Raw genomic sequence first — 15,417 nt, forward strand, 5'->3', positions numbered from 1 at the left:
TGTGCAAGTAGAAATACTGGTGTGCAAGAGAGCAGAAAAGTAAAGAAAACCAATAAGGGAATGAGGTAGGTAGTTGGATGGGCTATTTTACAGATGGGCTAAGTACAGCTGCATTGATCGGTAAGCTGCTCAGATAGCTTATGCTTAATTTTAGTGAGGGAGATACAAGTTTCCAATTTCAGCGATTTTTTGCAATTCGTTCCAGTCATTGGCAGCAGAGAACCGGAAGGAAAGGCGGCCAATGGAGGTGTTAGCTTTGGGGATGACCAGTGGGATATACCTGCTGGAGCGCGTGCCATGGGTGGGTGTTGTTATGGTGACACATTGAACCCTATCTGAGAAATAGTTGGTGAACCAGCCGAGGCAGTCATTTGAGATACCAAGGCTGTTGAGTCTGTCGATAAGAATGTGGTGATTTACAGAGTCAAAAGCCTTGGCCAGGTCGATGAAGATGGCTGCACTGTCTTTTATCGATGGCGTTTATGATATCGTTTAGGACCTTGAGCGTGGCTGAGGTCCACCCATGACCAGCTCGGAAACCGGATTGCACAGTGAAGAAGGTAAGGTGGGATTCGAAATGGTCAGGGATCTGTTTGTTAACTTGGCTTTTGAAGACTTTAGAAAGGCAGGGCAGGATGGATATAGGTCTGTAACAGTTTGGGTCTAGAGTGTCACCCCCTTTGAAGAGGGGGATGACCAGCTTTCCAATCTTTAGGAATCTCAGACGATATGAAAGAAATTTTGAACAGACTAGTAATAGGGGTTAGAACAATGGCGGAGGATAATTTTAGAAAGAGAGGGTCCAGATTGTCTGGCCCAGCTGATTCGCACAGGTCCAGGTTTTGCAGCTGTTTCAGAATATCTGCTATCTGGATTTGGGTGAAGGAGAAGCTGGGGAGGCAAGTAGCTGCGGGCGGTGCAGGCCTGTAGACCGGGGTAGGGGTAGCCAGGAGAAAAGCATGGCCAGCCCTAAAGAAATGCTTATTGAAATTCTCGATTATCATGGATTTATCGGTGTTGACAGTGTTTCCTAGCCCTAGAGCTGGGAGGAGGTGCTCTTATTCTCCATGGACTTTACAGTGTCCCAGAATGTTTTGGAGTTAGAGCCACAGGATGCAAATTTCTGTTTGAAAAAAACTTGCCTTTGCTTTCCTAACTGACTGTGTGTATTGGCTCCTGACTTTCCTGAAAAGTTGCATATCACGGGGGCTATTCGATGCTAGTGCAATATGCCACAGGATGATTTTGTGCTGTTTGAAGGCAGTCAGGTCTGGAGTGAACCAAGGGCTATATCTGTTCTTAGTTCTACATTTTTTGAAAGGGGCATGCTTATTTAAGATGGTCAGGAAGGCACCACTGCAAACTGTATGCTCTCGTTGGCTGGCCCTCGCTTCATAATTGTTGCCAAAGACACTGGCTCCAGGTCATCTATAAGTCTTTAATAGGTAAAGCCCCGCCTTATGTCAGCTCACTGGCCACCATAGCAGCAACCACCCGTAGCATGCGCTCCATCAGGTATATTTCAACGGACACACCCAAAGCCAATTCCTCCTTTGGACCTTTCCTTCCAGTTCTCTGCTACCAGTGACTGGAACAAACTGCAAAAATTGCTGAAACTGGAGACTCAAATCTCCCTTTCTAGATTTAAGCACTTAGGGTTAGTGTCCTGTTGGAAGGTAAACTTTTTCCCCAGTCTGAGGTCCTGAGCGCTCTGAGGCAGGTTTTCATCACTTTCTTTTTTTTCTATTGTGTATTGACTGTACGCTTGTTTATTCCATGTTTAACTCTGTGTTATTGTTTCTGTCACACTGCTTTGCTTTATTTTGGCCAGGTCGCAGTTGAAAATGAGATCTTGTTCTCAATTAGCTTACCTGGTTAAAAAAAGGGGAAAAAAAATAAATAAATACAGCATCTTCTAAATGTGTGTTGAGAAACACTCCCTCCTGGTGGAGAACTGAGGAAGTGCACCTAAACCATCTAAACTAGCCACTTAAAACAGTATCATTAACATCTGTCTGATATCAAATGGTTCATAGCAAAGTGTTGTTGAAGTGGTTGAAGACAGGTGCAGGTGTATAGAGCTGTAGTCAGTATTATATGAGAGGATCAGAGAGGGTTTTTGTAGAGGAGAGAGGGTATAGTGAAACACTGTGCTTCACTAGCAGCACAGAAATACACTGCACTGTCTTCAGCTTCTGGCACTTTGGGAAAATGTAGATACGCCATTTTATTAGCTGCAGCATCTCCACTGACATCAAAACGCCCTTTAAAGGAATCTTCCACCATTGGACTGGTGTATCTCACATACCCAATGAGTTTCAGAGCAGTGTTTTGGGCTGACTGTTGGTACCACAGTATCGTGTCGTAACTTGAAACAGTGTGGCTGCAGGTGAGATTAACTTTGTCTTCAGGACCTTTTAGTATTGCAGTAGGAGTCTGGTGAACTTTGTCTGTTTGTGACAGCCCTGTGGATGAAAACAGACCATCTGAAAGATACAGTATTACTCAGCATATTGACAGCAATATATTTCAGTAGTAAATCTATCTTTCATGAGGGATTTAGTACCTGTCACCCATAGTGGTAGAGTTGCTACATGTATGAGAAGCTTGATCATGTTGATGGTTCTGGAGAGAAGCGTCACATGGACAAGGAGAAAGGGTTTTCAGATAGTCAGAGATGTCATGGCATCTAGTGGGAGTGTCACATGTATGTCAGCATCCCAAATGGCACCCTATTCCCTTTCTAGTGCACTACTTTAGACCAGAGCCCATAGGGGGGAGAGGAGAATAAGTCAATAGAGAAGGGCAGCTGAACTGAGCTGCCGGAGGGGAAGGAAATGACATCACTTTGACGTCAGAACTTGTGTTGATATTCGAGCAGATCCCTTGTTCACCTACAGGTCTCCTGTTCAACTTAAAGGTGTATTGTGGAACATACCGGTATCTACATCATTAAAGGATTTGTCTTTTTTAGTCTTTAGATGTGATCTGTGTTATAGATTCTGCAGTCATCACACTAGAAATAGGATGTTATTTGAAGAAATACCTGAACCGTTTCTTCAAGACAACAACATCAACCACATTATTTGGTCTCGAGGTTTGATATCAACTTCCTCCATGTGCTCAGACATCTACAGCGGTGGACAGCAGGTGTGCTGGGTGTTGATGTACACTGCAGATATGGAGGAAAGGATCAGAAGGGGCTTTTGGACAAGAGAGAAGGGGATCTACATCACTGTGTTGACTTCAGGTCAGAACAGTAATACACTGAACTGACTTCAGGTCAGAACAGTAATACACTGCACTGACTTCAGGTCAGAACAGTAATACACTGCACTGACTTCAGATCAGAACAGTGAGAGAGAGAGAGAGAGAGAGAGAGAGAGAGAGAGAGAGAGAGAGAGAGAGAGAGAGAGAGAGAGAGAGAGAGAGAGAGAGAGAGAGAGGGATTTAATACAAAGACCAATATTATTAATATGAATAGTAAAGAGAACTGGTCCCAATACTAACCCCTGTGGTATACCTAATATCCTGGAAACTACACTCAACACCATCACACACATTGTGTCCTGTCTGTCAGATAGCTCTTAAACCATTTGCAAGACTTATTGTCCAGGCCCATTTCAGACAGTTTTTGAATGAGTAGGGAATGTTCAATGGTGTTGAATGCCTAGGGAAAGTCTATTTTCCCCGAAGCATGTAATGTCACGTATTACTTATGGCTAGGATGTGGGGATTGATCTCGGGCTGATTCCGGTGAGAGTAATCTGGCCCAAATGTATTACTTGGTGCTCGTGCATTTCATTATTTATTTTTCCATATTTTCTCATTGTTTCTGTGATCAAAAATACAATTAACATTTCAATTAAATTCTTTAAGAGTCCTGTGTAGTATTTTAGTATTTTGATACTTTTAGCAAGGCAATTGATAAACATTAACAACTTTGTGGAGGGAGCCTCCCTAGTGGGGCAGCGGTCTAAGACACTGCTATCAGTCTCTAGGTTTACCCCATCATGGTAGATATATCAGAGCAGCTTCAACTGCGAAACCATAGTATGGTGTTGTAGCTGGGGAGAGTGTGTTCCACCTGCTGATACCACAGTATGGTGTTGTAGCTGGGGAGAGTGTGTGAACAGGACAGCAGTTTCTCCAGAACTCTGAAATACTGAAGATGGAGACTGAAGAACGCTGGAGCAGAGCAGTTCACCTGTTACAGAAGAGGAGAGAGAGACCTGTTTGTTATAACTACTTTAGTCATTCAGGAAGTATATGGAATTATAGATCAAGAATAATCAAGAGATTCACGTTCAAAGGTGTATCCAACAGTGAAAGATTGTTAGTTCAACACTGAGTCCAGATGAACCTTCAAAAGGACATGGATCTTCAACTCTCAGACTCCTTACTACACACCATAGTTTACTGTGGTACTGTGTCTGGTGAGTCCACATGGATTAGTTGAGCTGTAACTCCACCTACAGGAAAGACATGATATCATACCATACTGTATCATGGTCTCCTGTATATCAGAGGGAACCTCCCCTTTCTATTAGACCAGCTGGTGAGTGTTTTGGCATTGAATCAGAGTCAGATACAGTGTGATGTTAATACAGGTGTGATTAGTCTGCAGTACACCAGGGAGGAGGTTTTTGTAGAGCAGAGAGGGAGATCTGATGCACTGTGTAAACTAGCAGCACAGTAATACACAGCACTGCTATTTGGAGTTAGTTGATTGATGGTTAAGGTGCTGGTACCACCTGCATTAGCATCTCCTTCTATATCAAATCCAGCCTCAGGAAATGCCGTTTTCGCTGTCATGTATCCTAAATACACAAATTCTCTGTAGTTGGACTGCTTGTACCAGAGGATGAGATCATAGCCTGATATACTATGTGAACACTCCATCTTAGCCGACTTTCCCCGTTTCTTGTACAGAGATGCAGGACTCTGGTGAACCTGGTTACTGAGAGAAGAACCTTTAGGGAGAGAGAGACAGAAAGAGAGAGACAGAGAGAAAGAGATTGAGAGAGAGAGTGAGAGAGACAACCATGTTAACTTTAAACATTTAAAAAAAATCAAACAAGGATATTATTAGTTGATGAAATCAATGATCTGAATACCTGCAGCCCAGGCTGTGTAACCCATGGTGATGGAGATAAGAATTCTGATCATGTTGACTCCCTGTTAAGGAGACAGAAAGAATGAGACCACTACACATGAATTAGAGGTGGCTTCTCATCAACTCATCTCAGTGATCTTATAGAGGGATGCTGCCTCCTTATGAGAACATCTAAAACATCAGAGACCTGAGATGAACCCTGCAGGAGGAGTCTGTGTGACAGGAAGCAGGGTTTAGTAGAGCAGAGAGGGAGATCTGATGCAATGATATCTGGAGGTAGTTGATTGATGGTTAAAGGAATTATTCACCCATTTTGAATGTTATTTTAGTTTTGTGCTTCTCTGAGAGATATTCTATTGATTCCCTGGGTAATTTCATGTTTTAATGTGTACCTGAGTAATTGGCATTCAAGCAGGCAGACATTCGTCAGGTACTGTGATAAAGTGATAAAGAGTGGCCCACATCCCGGCCCGCTCAGTGATCACTTGGCTACACAACTGATGCCTCCCGGACTCTTTCCCAACACGGCATGAACTACATTTGTCCACCGGATCCTTGCAGTAAGCTCTGGACCTTTGCATCGGATCATCGCTGCTAGCTAGCTGCTACCGAGAGGCTATAGTGGCTACCGCCTCTGTCCTGTTGCTAGCACCAGTTAGCCGTGAGCCAGGCGTATCTCACAGCTAGCAAACAAAATTACGACAACCACAATACTTATTTCGCCAACTGGCCTGGACCCTTTGTCGACACGAAGCCCCGACGTTCCACCACAACTGGTCTGCCGACGTAACTCCATCTGCTGTGCCCCCAACCGGCCTTTGCCAGACGTCGGAGCAGGCGCTTCTACTAGCCCCAGTCTGCTAACTTTAAACGCTGTGTCTCCAGCTTGCTAGGTAGTAGACGTCGGAGCAGGCGCTTCTACTAGCCCCAGTCTGCTAACTTTAAACGCTGTGTCCCCAGCTTGCTAGGTAGTAGACGTCAGAGCAGGCGCTTCTACTAGCCCCGGCCTGCTAACTTTAAACGCTGTGTCCCCAGCTTGCTAGGTAGTAGACGTCGGAGCAGGCGCTTCTACTAGCCCCGGCCTGCTAACTTTAAACGCTGTGTCCCCAGCTTGCTAGGTAGTAGACGTCGGAGCAGGCGCTTCTACTAGCCCCGGCCTGCTAACTTTAAATGCTGTGTCCCCAGCTTGCTAGGTAGTAACGACTACCCAGCGGCTTCCCTGTTCCATCTATTGCTGTTCACTGGACCCTATGATCACTTGGCTACATAGCTGATGGCTGCGGGACTGTTCAGTAATCACAGTACTCCATTTTGTTTATTTGTTGTTTATCTGTTGCCCCTAGCCTCCAACTCAGGCCCTGTGTGTAGTTAACTGACCCTCTCTGCTCTTTCATCTCCATTTTACCTGTTGTTGTTGTCTTAGCTGATTAGCTGTTGTTGTCTTACCCGTTGTTGTCTTACCTAGCTCTCCCAATCAACACCTGTGATTGATTTTTGGTAATATCTGAAAATGTAGCTAGCTAGACTATCTTACCTGTATACATGGATGGACGCTTCTCCCTCTCTCACGGGTGCCATCGCTAATCAAGTTAACTTGTAATGAATAAATTTGAAGCATATAATATCTGAAAATGTAGGTCGACCCGTGTACATGGATGGATGCTTCACGTTAGACTGGAACCACTCTAACTAAATACGATGTCCTGTGTCGTTTCCGTTTAGTTTGTAGCTACTGCTTGTTTGGCCCGATGTGTCAAGTCACTCCGGTTCACACCGATCGTGTGCAGAAAGTAGTCCATCACAACTATTGTCCCATTGATATTTGTCGAATAGCGCCCGCTAAATTCAGGGCAGCAATGTTGTTGAGAACAGTAGGAACACTTTTGCAGCTCTCCGTGGCTAACCTTAGTCCTTTTTTCGAAAGATATATCTACACATACTAAGCAGCTCATGTTATAGTCAGAAGCATGCTACATGGCAAACCAATCCAAACTCATCTCTTGTCACGTTCAGCCCAACCATTATCTTAGCCAATCATGACTAGCAGGAAGGTTCCTGTCTTTTTTTGGTGGCTAAACAAACTCGTAATTTAAAATTTTTTATTCGTATTTACAGATGGCATTCAAGTTTGTTTTTAAGGCACATGAAAGTTCACGTTCCAGAAGGCATTTCTGCCAAAAAAAAACACATTTTGATAAACAAAATAAAATAAATGACATTAAAATGCCTCTCCTGTGATGTAGTGACATGCATAACTTCCTGAAACAGGTCACCAATGGATTCCTATTCTTACCTGAGATGATGTCTCTCTCTTGTCCTAGATGTTATCTACAGGTGTGCAGAGAGAGAGAGAGAGAGAGAGAGAGAGAGAGAGAGAGAGAGAGAGAGAGAGAGAGAGAGAGAGAGAGAGAGAGAGAGAGAGAGAGAGAGAGAGAGAGAGAGAGAGAGAGAGAGAGAGAGAGAGAGAGAGAGAGAGAGAGAGAGAGAGAGAGAGAGAGAGAGAGAGAGAGAGAGAGAGAGAGAGAGAGAGAGAGAGAGAGAGAGAGAGAGAGAGAGAGACAGAGACAGAGGGAGAGGGAGAGGGAGAGAGAGAGAGACCAAACTTAAGGAAAGCTTTGTCTATGTACAGACTCAGTGAGCATTGCTATTGAGAGAGGTCGCCTGGCTCCCAAGAAAAGACAGATAATGTGCCAACTGTCCAGAAAATGAGGTGGAAACTGAGTTGCACTTCCTAACCTCCTGCCAAATGTATGACCATATTAGAGACACACATTTCCCACAGATCATACAGACCCACAAAGAATTTGAAAACAAATCCAACATTTGGGGAGGCAGGGTAGCCTAGTGGTTAGGGCATTGGACTAGCAACTGCAAGGTTGCAAGTACAAATCCCAGAGCTGACAAGGTACAACTCTGTCGTTCAGGCAGTTAACTCCCTGTTCCTAGGCCGTCATTGAACATAAGAATTTGTTCTTAACTGACTTGCCTAGTAAAATAAATAAAACATTAATTAACTCACACATCTGTGAAAATACCACAATGTGCCATCACAGCTGCAAGGTGTGACTTGTTGCCAGTGGAGAATAAACAACATTGTAAACACCACCAATCTGTTTGTTTATCTTCCCCTACTATTCATACTACAGCTATTTGCTTCCCTGTTCCATCTATTGCTGTTCACTGGACCCTATGATCACTTGGCTACATAGCTGATGGCTGCGGGACTGTTCAGTAATCACAGTACTCCATTTTGTTTATTTGTTGTTTATCTGTTGCCCCTAGCCTCCAACTCAGGCCCTGTGTGTAGTTAACTGACCCTCTCTGCTCTTTCATCTCCATTTTACCTGTTGTTGTTGTCTTAGCTGATTAGCTGTTGTTGTCTTACCCGTTGTTGTCTTACCTAGCTCTCCCAATCAACACCTGTGATTGATTTTTGGTAATATCTGAAAATGTAGCTAGCTAGACTATCTTACCTGTATACATGGATGGACGCTTCTCCCTCTCTCACGGGTGCCATCGCTAATCAAGTTAACTTGTAATGAATAAATTTGAAGCATATAATATCTGAAAATGTAGGTCGACCCGTGTACATGGATGGATGCTTCACGTTAGACTGGAACCACTCTAACTAAATACGATGTCCTGTGTCGTTTCCGTTTAGTTTGTAGCTACTGCTTGTTTGGCCCGATGTGTCAAGTCACTCCGGTTCACACCGATCGTGTGCAGAAAGTAGTCCATCACAACTATTGTCCCATTGATATTTGTCGAATAGCGCCCGCTAAATTCAGGGCAGCAATGTTGTTGAGAACAGTAGGAACACTTTTGCAGCTCTCCGTGGCTAACCTTAGTCCTTTTTTCGAAAGATATATCTACACATACTAAGCAGCTCATGTTATAGTCAGAAGCATGCTACATGGCAAACCAATCCAAACTCATCTCTTGTCACGTTCAGCCCAACCATTATCTTAGCCAATCATGACTAGCAGGAAGGTTCCTGTCTTTTTTTGGTGGCTAAACAAACTCGTAATTTAAAATTTTTTATTCGTATTTACAGATGGCATTCAAGTTTGTTTTTAAGGCACATGAAAGTTCACGTTCCAGAAGGCATTTCTGCCAAAAAAAAACACATTTTGATAAACAAAATAAAATAAATGACATTAAAATGCCTCTCCTGTGATGTAGTGACATGCATAACTTCCTGAAACAGGTCACCAATGGATTCCTATTCTTACCTGAGATGATGTCTCTCTCTTGTCCTAGATGTTATCTACAGGTGTGCAGAGAGAGAGAGAGAGAGAGAGAGAGAGAGAGAGAGAGAGAGAGAGAGAGAGAGAGAGAGAGAGAGAGAGAGAGAGAGAGAGAGAGAGAGAGAGAGAGAGAGAGAGAGAGAGAGAGAGAGAGAGAGAGAGAGAGAGAGAGAGAGAGAGAGAGAGAGAGAGAGAGAGAGAGAGAGAGAGAGAGACAGAGAGAGAGAGAGAGAGAGACAGAGACAGAGGGAGAGGGAGAGGGAGAGAGAGAGAGACCAAACTTAAGGAAAGCTTTGTCTATGTACAGACTCAGTGAGCATTGCTATTGAGAGAGGTCGCCTGGCTCCCAAGAAAAGACAGATAATGTGCCAACTGTCCAGAAAATGAGGTGGAAACTGAGTTGCACTTCCTAACCTCCTGCCAAATGTATGACCATATTAGAGACACACATTTCCCACAGATCATACAGACCCACAAAGAATTTGAAAACAAATCCAACATTTGGGGAGGCAGGGTAGCCTAGTGGTTAGGGCATTGGACTAGCAACTGCAAGGTTGCAAGTACAAATCCCAGAGCTGACAAGGTACAACTCTGTCGTTCAGGCAGTTAACTCCCTGTTCCTAGGCCGTCATTGAACATAAGAATTTGTTCTTAACTGACTTGCCTAGTAAAATAAATAAAACATTAATTAACTCACACATCTGTGAAAATACCACAATGTGCCATCACAGCTGCAAGGTGTGACTTGTTGCCAGTGGAGAATAAACAACATTGTAAACACCACCAATCTGTTTGTTTATCTTCCCCTACTATTCATACTACAGCTATTTGCACATTGCTAACTGATAATATAACACCTGAAATGTCTATTTTTTTTTAAACCTTTTTGAGTGAAACGTTTACTGTTAATTTTCTCATCATTTTTTTCTGATGTTGTTAAATTAGTTTCTTCTCACTTTTGTTTATTGTTTATTTGACTTGGCGATGTAAACACTTTCCCCATGCCAATAAAGCTCATTTAAATTGAGAGAAATAGAGAGAGAGAGGGGGCCCAGACAGAGGAGGGTTTTTGTAGAGGTAGTAGGGAGTCTACAGCACTGTGGTAATACTGCACAGAAATAAACAGCACTGTCTTCCTGCTTCAGACCAGAGATAGAGAAGTTTCCATAACTACGGCCATCCCCCTGGATATGGATCTTCCCTTTCACATATTCTTCTGAATAGGCAAAATTCAGATTGAGATATCCTAGTAGTTTGAGAGTCCTGTTTATGTCTTGTTTGTACCAGAGCATGCGATCATAGTTGGTGATAGAGTGTGAACAGTGGATCTCCTGATCAACAGAGCTTCCGTGGTTCTTGATAAGAGCAGAAGGAGACTGGTGAACTTTATGTGTAGAGGAACCTGTAAAGAGAGAGAGGAGATAAGCCCATTGAATTGAATTTAATTGAGAGAGACAGAGGGAAATAGGGAGAGAGGTAGAGAGAGAGAGAGAGGAACAGCAAGAGAAAGAGAGAAAGGAAACGAACAGAACGAGGAGAGGGACAAGTATTTAACACTGTGAAAACCATCAGTCCAGTATCAATCTGTCTCATCTCACTATTCTCCTCACCCCTGGTCCATGGCAGATATAGAGAGCAGATTAAGAAGACCACAAGGATCATGATGACAACAAAATAAATGATCATATAGTTGTAATTTGTGAAAAGGTTTTACTAGTCTTGTAATGTGCGACTAATATATCAGCTGCAGCTACAGCATCCGGCCCTGGGTGACAACTAAAACTCTAAGTTGTAACAGAGGTGGCCGTTCTGGAGCACACTGGCTGCGAATAGGCTACACGAACAAGGGAGGAGTCAGGAAGTGACATCACAATGACTATAGAGGCACAGTTCCTTATCTTCCATCAGGTAGGAGGAGTCAGCTGGAGTAGGCCCCGCAGCAGACAGAGACCACCAGGCAGGTGTTCCACCTCCACCTCTTCAATTCAATTCTAATAGCTTTTATTCCTGGGAGGGAACTTAATGTGTGGTGATGAATGGTACTTAATATATAACAACAACATAGAACACTAGAACATGTAGGCTACAGTATAAGGGATTAGAAGCATTCTATGCTATTCCAGGGTATACACATATACAGTATAAACAAATACAAATCAAAACTTCAAGAGTTAAGGAGTTTGATGGATACAGGGCACAAATCCAGAAGCTACTCTCTTAGATTTGAAAGGGAGAGCTCTGTACTTGCACCCGGGGTGGTCTATACCTGGAGGGTAGGGAGTTATACTGGTCTATACCTGGAGGGTAGGGGGCTATATCTGGAGGGTAGGGGGCAAAACTTGTCTATACCTGGAGGGTAGGGGTCTATACCTGGAGGGTAGGGGGCTATACTGGTCTATACCTGGAGGGTAGGGGTCTATACCTGGAGGGCAGGGGTCTATACCTGGAGGGTAGGGGTCTATACCTGGAGGGTAGGGGTCTATACCTGGAGGGTAGGGGGCTAAACTGGTGTATACCTGGAGGGTAGGGGTCTATACCTGGAGGGTAGGGGGCTAAACTGGTCTATATCTGGATGGTAGGGGTCTATACCTGGAGGGTAGGGGGCTAAATTGGTCTATACCTGGAGGGTAGGGGGCTAAACTGGTCTATACCTGGAGGGTAGGGGTATAAACCTGGAGGGTAGGGGTCTATACCTGGAGGGTAGGGGGCTAAACTGGTCTATACCTGGAGGGTAGGGGGCTAAACTGGTCTTTTCCTGGAGGGTAGGGGGTTATACTGGTCTATACCTGGAGGGTAGGGGTCTATACCTGGAGGGTAGGGGGTTATATTGGTCTATACCTGGAGGGTAGAGGTCTACACTGGTCTATACCTGGAGGGTAGGGGTTTATACTGGTCTATACCTGGAGGGTAGGGGTCTATATTGATCTATACCTGGAGGGTAGGGGGCTAAACTGGTGTATACCTGGAGGGTAGGGGGCTAAACTGGTCTATACCTGGAGGGTAGGGGTCTATACTGGTCTATACCTGGAGGGTAGAGGCCTTTACCTGGAGGGTAGGGGTCTATATCTGGAGGGTAGGGGGCAAAACTTGTCTATACCTGGAGGGTAGGGGTCTATACCTGGAGGGTAGGGGGCTATACTGGTCTATACCTGGAGGGTAGGGGTCTATACCTGGAGGGCAGGGGTCTATACCTGGAGGGTAGGGTTCTATACCTGGAGGGTAGGGGTCTATACCTGGAGGGTAGGGGGCTAAACTGGTGTATACCTGGAGGGTAGGGGGCTAAACTGGTCTATACCTGGAGGGTAGGGGTCTATACTGGTCTATACCTGGAGGGTAGAGGTCTTTACCTGGAGGGTAGGGGTCTATATCTGGAGGGTAGGGGGCAAAACTTGTCTATACCTGGAGGGTAGGGGTCTATACCTGGAGGGCAGGGGTCTATACCTGGAGGGTAGGGGTCTATACCTGGAGGGTAGGGGTCTATACCTGGAGGGTAGGGGGCTAAACTGGTCTATACCTGGAGGGTAGGGGTCTATATCTGGAGGGTAGGGGGCTAAACTGGTCTATATCTGGATGGTAGGGGTCTATACCTGGAGGGTAGGGGGCTAAATTGGTCTATACCTGGAGGGTAGGGGGCTAAACTGGTCTATACCTGGAGGGTAGGGGTATATACCTGGAGGGTAGGGGTCTATACCTGGAGGGTAGGGGGCTAAACTGGTCTATACCTGGAGGGTAGGGGGCTAAACTGGTCTATACCTGGAGGGTAGGGGGCTAAACTGGTCTTTTCCTGGAGGGTAGGGGGTTATACTGGTCTATACCTGGAGGGTAGGGGTCTATACCTGGAGGGTAGGGGGTTATATTGGTCTATACCTGGAGGGTAGAGGTCTACACTGGTCTATACCTGGAGGGTAGGGGTTTATACTGGTCTATACCTGGAGGGTAGGGGTCTATATTGATCTATACCTGGAGGGTAGGGGGCTAAACTGGTCTATACCTGGAGGGTAGGGGGTTATACTGGTCTATACCTGGAGGGTAGGGGTCTATATTGATCTATACCTGGAGGGTAGGGGGCTAAACTGGTCTATTCCATAGAGGGTAGGGGTCTATACTGATCTATACCTGGAGGGTAGGGGTCTATACTGGTCTATACCTGGAGGGTAGGGGGCTAAACTGGTCTATACCTGGAGGGTAGGGGGCTAAACTGGTCTTTTCCTGGAGGGTAGGGGGTTATACTGGTCTATACCTGGAGGGTAGGGGTCTATACCTGGAGGGTAGGGGGTTATATTGGTCTATACCTGGAGGGTAGAGGTCTACACTGGTCTATACCTGGAGGGTAGGGGTTTATACTGGTCTATACCTGGAGGGTAGGGGTCTATATTGATCTATACCTGGAGGGTAGGGGGCTAAACTGGTCTATCCCATAGAGGGTAGGGGTCTATACTGATCTATACCTGGAGGGTAGGGGTCTATACTGGTCTATACCTGGGTAGGGGTATATACCTGGCGGGTAGGGGTCTATACCTGGAGGGTAGGGGTCTATACTGGTCTATACCTGGAGGGTAGGGGTATATACCTGGAGGGTAGGGGTCTATACTGGTCTATACCTGGCGGGTAGGGGTCTATACATGGAGGGTAGGGGTCTATACTGGTCTATACCTGGAGGGTAGGGGTATATACCTGGAGGGTAGGGGTCTATACTGGTCTATACCTGGAGGGTAGGGGTCTATACCTGGAGGGTAGGGGTCTATACCTGGAGGGTAGGGGGCTATACTGGTCTATACCTGGAGGGTAGGGGTCTATACCTGGAGGGCAGGGGTCTATACCTGGAGGGTAGGGGTCTATACCTGGAGGGTAGGGGGCTATACTGGTCTATACCTGGAGGGTAGGGGTCTATACCTGGAGGGTAGGGGTCTATATCTGGAGGGTAGGGGGCTAAACTGGTCTATACCTGGAGGGTAGGGGTCTATACTGGTCTATACCTGGAGGGTAGGGGTCTATACCTGGAGGGTAGGGGTCTATACCTGGAGGGTAGGGGTCTATACCTGGAGGGTAGGGGTCTATATCTGGAGGGTAGGGGGCTAAACTGGTCTATACCTGGGGGGTAGGGGTCTATACTGGTCTATACCTGGAGGGTAGGGGTCTATACTGGTCATTCAGTTTGTGTGTTATATCAATAGCTATTTTGTTCCCGTTAGTTTTGACAGCTATTTTGTTTTATTCTAATTTGTATTGTTTCCTTTGTCAATATAACAATACAATTAGATTAGACCAATCAGGAACGTGACAAACATACATAGTAGTATACAATACACAAGATAGAAGGAAACTAACTTTTCATTTTCCACCCACACCCACACCCCCACGCACACGCACGCATGCACACGCACACACCCACTCACACACACAACACTTCCACGCACGCACACACACACACCCTCCACAGCTCTGTGCCTGATTGCTTCTATAAGTGTTTGTTTTTTCAGGGCCCCAGGTGCAGGGTTCACTAGGTACCCTGTATGTTGCATTGGTACACTACACTGAGTTTACGCTGTAAAGTTGGCTTGAATTAAATAACTATTTTGGTGAAATAAAACAGTTTTAACCCTTTTCCTATATGGACAGGGACAAATTGAAATGTTTCTAACAGAAGATGCAGAGTTAGTCCACTTGTCCAGTAGTACATGCCAGTCTTGGTGGTGTTGTCTTGAACATAACTTAGATTGACTCGTTTCCCCAACTTTACCAGGAGGCTGCTTCAGAGACAGGCCTTTAGAAGGGGAATACAAACATGAGTTAAACCTTGAGAAACGCATTCATGAGTTATGCATAGCACAGAATAGAATATAAGATAATGATCAGATATTATCATTATCATAGTGGACAGGTACACAGGTTGTCAATGGGAATGTTTTTACAAGAGGGAATCAGAAGAACTAACATGATGTCACTCATCACAGTCAGTCAGAGAGGAGGAAGTCACATGATGAAAGACACTTTAATTATATATATTTTTTAATGTAACCTTTATTTAACTAGGTCAAGTCGGTTAAGAACAAA

At 45.0% G+C, this 15,417-nt stretch overlaps 1 long non-coding RNA gene across 1 annotated transcript in view; it reads left to right on the forward strand.

Annotated features, from left to right (window-relative positions):
- The window catches only part of LOC149972163 (uncharacterized), a 240,292-nt gene extending 229,609 nt beyond the window's left edge, over positions 1-10,683 (forward strand). The window contains exon 2 of the long non-coding RNA XR_016492090.1: positions 10,459-10,683. This is a non-coding gene — a long non-coding RNA (uncharacterized LOC149972163). The remainder of the gene's footprint in view (positions 1-10,458) is intronic.
- Positions 10,684-15,417: the final 4,734 nt, after the last annotated feature.

This window comes from Oncorhynchus mykiss, chromosome 25, assembly GCF_057628025.1.
Source record: "Oncorhynchus mykiss isolate SJ-2025 chromosome 25, ASM5762802v1, whole genome shotgun sequence".
Taxonomy (NCBI): Eukaryota; Metazoa; Chordata; class Actinopteri; order Salmoniformes; family Salmonidae; genus Oncorhynchus; species Oncorhynchus mykiss.